At 35.4% G+C, this 10,000-nt stretch overlaps 1 protein-coding gene across 10 annotated transcripts in view; it reads right to left on the bottom strand.

Annotated features, from left to right (window-relative positions):
• LOC144970546 (arylsulfatase B-like) overlaps nucleotides 1-10,000 on the bottom strand; it is a 62,869-nt gene that overhangs the window by 36,133 nt on the left and 16,736 nt on the right. The window lies entirely within an intron of this gene.

Raw genomic sequence — 10,000 nt, forward strand, 5'->3', positions numbered from 1 at the left:
GCGGCATGTTTATTTTGAGTTTTCCATCACAACAGTGAACCCATAAGAACATTGGGTTATCAGACCTGCAAATAAATGCACGTCTCGTTTAGCAAATAACCATAGAATTTTGCAACATTCAAATATTCTTTTTTCTTTTTAAATTCTGAAATATGAAAGTTATCGCTTTATTTCAATCTAATTCAGATGAAATAGCAAAACTGCTAGACCCTGTGGACTGTAAAAAGATATTTAAAGTGGAACCTCAGTGAAACAGATCCTGATATATAACAGGGACCCGGTTATAACAGAGGTCTTTAAAATCCTCTTTGTTTTAATTACAATTTGTCGGTCATACCATGACTTTTAATAGGCTAATCGGTTTTAACAGGGGTCATGGAAACCCAATTCCATATCTTAAAATACAATTATTATTAGCCCCCATTACATTCAAATAATCCCTCAAAAGGCAATACCCTGTGTGTGTGTTTGAGAGAGAGATGGATAGAGAGGGGGAGAGAGAGAGAGAGAGAGAGAGAGAGAGAGGGAGGGAGAGAGAGAGAGAATGTGTGTGTGTGTGTGTGTGTGCGCGCGCGTGCGTGTGCGTGGGTGCGTGTATGTGTGTGTGGGTGTGTGTGGGTGCGTGTGTGTGTGTGTGTGGGGGGGGGTGCGTGTATGTATGTGTGTGTGTGTGTGTATGTCTTTATGTGTATAGTCTACTAACTACTGTGCTACGCCATTTATAATCGCTATTTCAATCATTTTGGGTTATTTCCTTTGAAATTCGGCTATAACAGGACTCGGTTATAGCAGGGATTTTAGGCCTTTAAATCCGATGTTCCATTGGTTGGGGGGCTAACTCATTCAACCCTAACACCGACTATCTCCGTATTTGGCTGTGTTTAACTAAACTCATCGGCATTTATATTTTTCTTAGACAAATTATATACTACATATTATTAACGCTACCATTTTAAAAAAATCTTTTCTTGGTAGTGGTAGTTCAATAAAACTATGTAGGATACCAATTTTCTATCGAACTGAGGATCTGATTATTTGTCAATTTTAAAAAGCATCAATTGATATCTAGGGAGAGCGGACAGCAAGGAATTTAAGTGTTAGGGTTGAGTGAATTAACATTGTACCGTACAGCACGGTTAAACTTTTGCCAACGAGCACAGAATAACTGGCAAATCTAAACATTATAAAACTATTTTTTTTTACAGATTGATATAGGAAACACTTGCAAACCTTTTAAAAGTAAGAATAATTCTATTATGATGTATTCATTATTACATATTGAAAATAAGGAAAAGGAAGATGGTGGCTACGATGTATCACCCGTTAACTCAATGTTTTTTAAATAGAATATTTGCTATTAGGGCATAACACTCTGCCCTTGGGATCGGTCCTCTTTAATTTTGACTTTGGCTTTCAGAATCAACACGCGGCCAGTCTGCAGCCAGATTCGTTAGCTCGCACCTACACATTTTATGACCGGACCGACTTCTATCGTTGATGCCTCAAAATATTCTTCTTATCTATGTTAATTTTCACAATACAGTAGTATTATAAATATAAATAAATGAGTGCCCATGAAGTAGCTTTTATTCCCCCCCCCCCTCCTCGCCCCACAGGCTATACAGTACTGGCTAAGCGTCCTTTTTATTTTCACTAAGAATCTTGCAATATTCGTTACTACTTATATCCAAGTATTCATTCACACCTGAGTCAAGTATTCAGGGGTGAGAATAACTGGTCACAAAAAAGGAGGAAATTTAATCGTGAAGATCATGACCCATCCATGTGACCATAACCTATAAATTTGAATTTCACTAACATTTACTGAGATGCGATCCAAAGTTTGTCTCACAGCAATATCTGACACGACCTGGTTGAATTTCAAAAGTTGAAAGTGTAATTACATTTGGTGGTTGTAGTAGCGATGATGATGTGGTGGTTGTTGTAGTAGTAGTGGTGGTAGGGATGATGTGGCAGTGATTGTAGTAGTAGTGGCAGTAAGGATGATGTGGCAGTGATTGTAGTAGTAGTGGCAGTATGGATGATGTGGTAGTGATTGTAGTAGTAGTGGTCATGTGGATGAATGTGTGGTGGTGGTTGTAGTAGCTGTGGTAGGATGGTGATGTCGTGGTGGTTGTAGTAGTAGTTGTGGTGGATGATGATGTGGTGGTGGTTGAAGTAGTGGTGGTGGTTATAGTGGAAGTAGGAATGACGGATGATGATGTGGTGGTCGTTGTAGTAGTAGTGGTAGTGGTAGGGATGATGTGGTGTTATTTGTAGTAATAGTGGTGTGTGGGATGACGGTGTGGTGTTGGTTGTAGTAGGAGTGGTGGTAGTGATGATGTGGTAGTGGTGGTAGGGATAATGATGTGGTGGTGATTTTAGTAGTAGTGGTCTTAGTCTTAGAGATGATTGTGTTGTGGACGTTGTACTAGTTGTGGTAGGAATGATGATGTGGTGGTAGTTGTAGTAGTAGTGGTGGTAGGGATATTGTGGTCTTATTTGTAGTAGTGGTGGTGGTAGGGATGATGTGGTGGTGGTTGTAATAGTAGTGGTGGTAGAGATGTTGATGTAGTGGTTTTGGTGAGTGTTTTTATTCAGTGATGATAATAGCAATTGTCAAAAAGGAAGAAAATGTCTCGGTCTATCGATCAAACATAAGCAAAGTCTAAAAATAACAGGAACATAATTTTATATTAGTATTATGTAATTGTATATTACTATTACTAGTATAAATCCATTCTTATAATAAACATAAATTTACTATTTGTAAACATTTAATGAATTGTCCCTAAATGCCTACAATTTTATTAAAATAAAAGGCCAGTGTTTCGTTTTGGTTTTTATTATATAAAGCAGGTTACAATATCTTTGTTAGGGTACCGAAACCGAGTGGTTACTCAGCTAATAAATACAACCCAAGAATCTCTCAAATTTAAAGCCATAGTCAAAAATAAGCTGTGTACATTTGCAAAAATTCAGTAACACACCAAATAGTCAACACCATGTCATATGGAAGATTTATAATCTTTAACCACTGAATTCATTAAGCTTTCTTATTTAACATGGGGGCTAGGCCGATATAGTTGTTTACAGGTTAAACAGTGGGCTGGGCCGATAAAATTGTTTACAGGTTATTGTGACATTTGGATTAATTGAACAGTGGGCTGGGCCGATAAAATTGTTTGCAAAATAATGTGAAACTTGGAGTGCCTGGTGTAGACTGGGAAAAAAACACGTTTATTATTTGGCTCAGTTCAAATACAGACATATCAAAACAACTAACGCCTTAACAATTTTAAACCTTAATCTTGCGAGACATTTGGGCACATTGAACTGTAGGCTGGGATGATAAAATAGTTTACATAATATTGTGACACTTTAAACCTTAATCTTGTCAATGATTTTTAGACTGTATCTTAATTTATCAATACAGTGGTCAGTGGTATCGATTTAGCTTAAAGTGTGTTCTTTTTTAAAATTCCTGGTCAAAATGAAAATATTTTATTTTGCCAGTGTACTACACCTATGATATTACCAAAGGCGCTGATGAAACAATAAAAACTGCAACTTTTTGAAAGGCCCATTGACATTATCCATTACTCTACTCATCATACAAGTCCCCCGTTTTGAATTCACTTGATTTTAATTTTCTTCTATCCTCACCAGTTCTAATCTATTGCTGTGACTGCTCTTTTGATAAGTGAAAGGAAAGTAGAAAGAATTGGATGAATTAAGGAAGGAATTGTGACAAAAAGCAACAATAATATACTACCTATATAGGGTTATAAACACGCAAACAAAAGTCGTGGGGAATGAATTGCTCCACGTTTCATGTATTCTCTCATCGGGGCAAATTGAGCCAATTTTCATGTCATACCTTACAAGTTAACTGATTGGTTTCCTTTTTATCACTCGGACTGGGCCAGTCACTCATATAAATCTGAGTTGAGTAGAGCATTGCATGTAAAGCAGCTTATCAAAAGACACAATACCGTAGTTTCCATAGTTTTGCGGTCAATGTAACCCTTTCCATCACTAGCCTACATTCTCAGACGACACTGAGACATATTATATATTCATCTAACAATTGATATGAGACATGTAACGATCGCACAAGCAGATGTTAACAAGCAAATGTCAAGCACGTCTGCCCAGATTGAAATGTGTAGCACGACTAACCCAAACAAGCAATGAATTGAATTGCAGTCTAACCTAGGTAGTTATGAGGTTATGATTAACACCTATTTTATATTTAGATATAAAAAACACACAAAGACTTCAGCTTACATGACAGTGCCACACCATATCATATGTTGTAGTGGTGGTAGGGATGATGATGTGGTGGTAGTGGTGGTTGTGGTAGGAATGATGACGGTTGTGGTAGTATTGGTGGTTCAGATAACAGGCAGGCCTACCATAATTTCAAAATTCAGGGACATTTTACGGATAAAAACTCAAATTGTAGGAACAATACGTTGAGCAATTGTAATGTCTTAAAAGACAGTCAAACGATAGATATAAAAAAAAATAATGTTGGTGCAATGGTGCTAGAGGTTATTATAAGTACTAGTTACTAATCTGCTTGCAACAAAAGGGGTATTCTCACTCACTGTTTTAATAATGTTATATAACTAGGATAACTCATCAAGATAACACGACCATTGGTGAGAATGACTGACCACAAAAATGATATTTTTCTCCAACCATTGTGAGAGAGAATAGCAAACCAATTTCCAAATTATATGGTTTGTTGATGGCTGATGATGTGGTGGTGGGTGTGGTTGTAATAGTGGTGGTCCTGGTGAAGGTTGTGGTAGTGGTGGTAGGGAAGATGATGTGGTGGTGGAAATTGTAGTAATGATGGTAGGGAAGGTGATGTGGTAGTAGTTGTAGTATTAGTTGTGGTAGGGATGATGACGTGGTGGTGGGAATTGCAGTAGTTGTGTTAGGGATGATGATATGCTGGTAGCTGTTGTAGTAGTGGTGGTAGGGATGATGATGTGGTGATAGTTGTTGTAGTAGTGATGGTACGGATGATGATGGGGCTGTAGTGGGTGTAGTCGTGATAGTGGAGATGATGATGATGATTTGGTGGTAGTTGTAGTATTGATAGTAGAGATGATAATGAGGTTGTTATAGTGATAGTGGGGATGATTATGATGGTAGTATAATAGTAGATTTAAAAAAAAATTTCTCGGACAAAAAGTAAACTTCCGTATTTTCGGGGACAGCCATTATTTTTTACAAATTTCCGGGACAAATTCGGAAATTCCGGGATGCTAGGCATGCCTGGGTCAATTTCGTTCAAGCTATTGGGTCATCAAAAGTCATATGATCATCCCCACTATTAGAATTAACGCTCTAGTGGCAGGATTCCATTCTATTCCAATTTGACATATTTCATATTCTCATTATAACATATTATTTTATTCCAAAGTTTTATAATTTATACCATTTGGCAAACCTATCATTTTAAACATTAATAACTTATTAGCAAATAATTGAGTTTATTTGTTTGATTTGTCTTTTTTTCACTTTACTGCATTGGAGAACATACTCAATTATTTACTGGAAGTATATTGCATTGTATTGAAGTACTTACTTATCCACATTTTAGATCTTTTATTCATTCCATTTTGTTTATTGAGAGGAAAAAAAGGAAAACTGAGTCTGAGAAACTCCTCATTGTTCAATGATATCATTGATGCAGATATTCTCTTTTCTAATTTTTACATTATCTACCCATTGGAAACATAAGAGTGTAAAGATATCGCGATTGTTATTTTACAAAGAATAAAATAAGTATTTCGTATCCATTGCAAAATACCTGCTTTGATTTGTGGTGTCATGTAGCATACTTCATTATAAACATTTCTTATCTTATCCTTTCTTCTAAAATGCTAACTACAGACCTGCCAAATTAAAAACTTCAAATTTCGTAATTTTTATGTCAATTTTTAGTAATTTTGACAAGGAAATTAGTAATTTCTGAGATTGTGTATGAACAATAGAAGTAGTATTACTAGTGGTAGTAATAGTAGTTCTTCTTCTTTTTATCATTATTTAAGTATTACTGAGAATAAAAAATTCGTAATTTTCCATACAATTTCTTAATTGATTCAGAAATTTGTCTGAAATTCGTAAAATTATGAAAAATTCGTAAGATTCGGCAGGTATGTAACTAGGATAATATATCCTTTGAATGTCTCATACATGACATGATACTGAAACAATATAAATAAATCACATTTTTTTTATTTCGACGAACACGAATCATATTCATATCACAATGGATTCAATTCTTTGTCAATCAATTTCTTAATTAATAAAGTCAAAATAATTAGCATTATTTGCTTAAAATGTAATGTTATTCCAAAATAATTGTCTAAATTTAGTTTTACACCTTGGAATATATATTTTTTTATTTTCGCCTCCATTAAAGGTGGCAGGAAATAATGTAAAAATAAATGTCGCATCCACACTGTACAGATGATGAATAATCATATAGCAGAATTAAATCCCCACAAAGCGATTTTAAATGTTGAGTCTGAATTACAAATCATTTATGAAAGTCTAAATCTTAAAATTATTATTAGGATTATTACTATTTTAATTGACTTTGGAACATGTTTGCTGAACAAAAATTTAATTTGTGTCGCTTGATTGTCAATGAATCTTGATATTTGTATCCACTTTGCATTTAAGTTTTGGAGATTGGAAGCAAAATCAAAATCTGATTTTCAAAAAGCACATAAAAGCCACCAACCAGTCTTACAATTATTTATGACATAATTATGTTCAGCAACCATTATTTGTGGGTACAACGTAAATTTCAACCATCCATCTCCTCAACCCTCCCATCCAAAAAAAAAAAAAAAAGAATAAGAAAAGAAAAAATTGTAATAATTAATTCATTCTTCTTCTCATATATATATATACGAATGGAAAACCTGCAATATTTTCTGAGAAATGAAGGCTATTATGAACAGGCACTTATCTATTTTAATCATTATACAACTACATTGTGGAAATTAACACAGATCGAGACGAATCTTTTGAGCCATCACACAAATGAATCTGGCAAAAAGGTGGCCAGATAGTGATTTCCATCAAATGACCAATCATAATGCCTTAGCAAACGTAGGCACCATTTCTATGTTCTCTCACAGATGAAAGGAAACAGCCATTTAGGCTAAAGAATTTTGATATAATCTTCGTTTGATTCTTTCTAAATCTGTTGTGTTCACACATGATTCGGGAAGAGCATTCCAGTCATTGATAGTGCGGGGTGCAAAGAAATTTGAACATCTTTGAGTTTGTTGATTGGTGCTTTAGTGTTTTTGAATGGGTTTTTCTTTGAAGCGTGTATTTTGTTGTAAGTCTACTTGTTCTGGTAAGATGGCCGTAATTTTTTTTATAATTTTGAACATGAGAGTTAAGCGTTCTTTCCATCTAAGGGAGACCATCCAAGCTGTGTGAATTCCGTTACGCTGCTATAGGGGCTGTAGTCCTTGCAGTACGGTGCTGGGCAGCTTCAATTGCGTCAAGTAATCAAAGGACTGATCATTATTCCCTAGCAGATATTCTACATAATCATTTTAGTGAAAGGGTGATAGAATTACCCTTATTTAAAAAAAAAGGATTTGCAAGTTACTTGTAGATTAATGTGTAAAGAATAGTTTTACAGGGTGTCAGAAACATTTAAAAATCCTACCAGCCCAAGCAAAAAACTACCACAATTTATCGCAATCAGACATTACAAAATGGCACGAAGAAGTCAATTTCCAGACATTTACTTATAACAGTGCTGATGGTGACAAAAAGTGAAAAAGTAGGAAAATGTTGAACTATTGCCTTTAAGCCCCATTTTTACTGCACTAAACCCCACTTTTAGAGCAATTGAGATGATAGACTATCATTGATACTCTAGCTAACTTCTGGAGAGTGGGGAACTGCACCTGTGTGTTCCACCACACATCAACTCTCTCTCATTGCTAGCAAATTGTTTCGAGAAAATGTAATTCTGGACTCCAAAATCGTTGATCTCCGCAGATCCAAGGAAAACCATCAGCACTGTTATAATACTCAATGACGAAAATGGCAATTTGTCAAAAGGGAGGAAAATGTATCGGTTCACCGGTCAAACTAAAAACAAAATCATAGCATAAAATATCATTGTTTCATATGTTATATTAGTAGAGATATAACGTACTTTAGAGTGTGTAAAGTTTTAATTAATTGTACTGTCCTTAAAACGATTTAAGACATACTTTATATGCAAGAGATTTAAAATTAACTTTTGTCAAAAGACATAAAAGTAATTGTTTTTACTTGTTTTATCTTTGTTATGGTAGCTCTCTCTCTCTCTCTCTCTCTCTCTCTCTCTCTCTCTCTCTCTCTCTCTCTCTCTCCCCCTCTCACTCTTTCTCTCTCTCCTTTTACCACTCATTCTCTCTCGCTCCCTCTCTCTCTCTCTCTCTCTCTCTCTCTCTCTCTCTCTCTCTCTCTCCCCTTTCTCTCTTCCCATCACTCTCCTTTTCTCTCTCTCTCTCTCTCTCTCTCTCTCTCTTTCTCTCTCTCTCTCACTCTTTCTTCCTAGCTCCCTCACTCTCTCTTTCTATATTTCCCTTATCCATATATTTCTCTCTCAACCATTCTTCTATCAATCTTCATATTCTTTATAATTATCTGGTTATAGAGAGATAATATTAATTTATTACAATTATTATTATTATAAGGGGTGCTCAACTTTTTACCTCTGTTTTTACATTTTACAATTTTAATTTATTAAAGATACTTGGGAGTCTTATTTGTAAGAACAATAACCACTGGGCTACCATAACAAAGATAAAACAAGTAAGAACAATTAACAATTATATACTACATATTATTAACGCTACCATTAAAAAAAATCTTTTCTTGGTAGTGGTAGTTCAATAAAACTATGTAGGATACCAATTTTCTATCGAACTGAGGATCTGATTATTTGTCAATTTTAAAAAGCATCAATTGATATCTAGGGAGAGCGGACAGCAAGGAATTTAAGTGTTAGGGTTGAGTGAATTAACATTGTACCGTACAGCACGGTTAAACTTTTGCCAACGAGCACAGAATAACTGGCAAATCTAAACATTATAAAACTATTTTTTTTTTACAGATTGATATAGGAGAAACTTGCAAACCTTTTAAAAGTAAGAATAATTCTATTATGATGTATTCATTATTACATATTGAAAATAAGGAAAAGGAAGATGGTGGCTACGATGTATCACCCGTTAACTCAATGTTTTTTAAATAGAATATTTGCTATTAAGGCATAATACTCTGCCCTCGGGATCGGTCCTCCTTAATTTTGACTTTGGCTTTCAGAATCAACACGCGGCCAGTCTGCAGCCAGATTCGTTTGCGCGCACCTACATATTTTATGACCGGACCGACTTCTATCGTTGATGCCTCAAAATATTCTTATCTATGTTAATTTTCACAATACAGTAGTATTATAAATATGAATAAATGAGTGCCCATGAAGTAGCTTTTATTCCCCCCCCCCCTCCTCGCCCCACAGGCTATACAGTACTGGCCATCTGCTAAGCGTCATTTTTATTTTCACTAAGAATCTTGCAATATTCGTTACTACTTATATCCAGGTACTCATTCACACCTGAGTCAAGTATTCAGGGGTGAGAATGACTGGTCACAAAAAAAGGAGGAAATTTTAATCGTGAAGATCATGACCCATTCATGTGACCATAACCTATAAATTTGAATTTCACTAAAATTTACTGAGATGCGATCCAAAATTTGTCTCACAGCAATATCTGACACGACCCGGTTGAATTTCAAAAGTTGAAGGTGTAATTACATTTGGTGGTTGTAGTAGCGATGATGATGTGGTGGTGGTTGTAGTAGTAGTGGTGGTAGGGATGATGTGGCAGTGATTGTGGTAGTAGTGGTGGTAGGGATGGTGTGGTAGTGATTGTAATAGTAGTGGCAGTAT

This window comes from Berghia stephanieae, chromosome 4 (assembly GCF_034508935.2).
Source record: "Berghia stephanieae isolate SIO BIC M18660-M18661 chromosome 4, UCSD_Bste_1.3, whole genome shotgun sequence".
Classification (NCBI taxonomy): domain Eukaryota; kingdom Metazoa; phylum Mollusca; class Gastropoda; order Nudibranchia; family Aeolidiidae; genus Berghia; species Berghia stephanieae.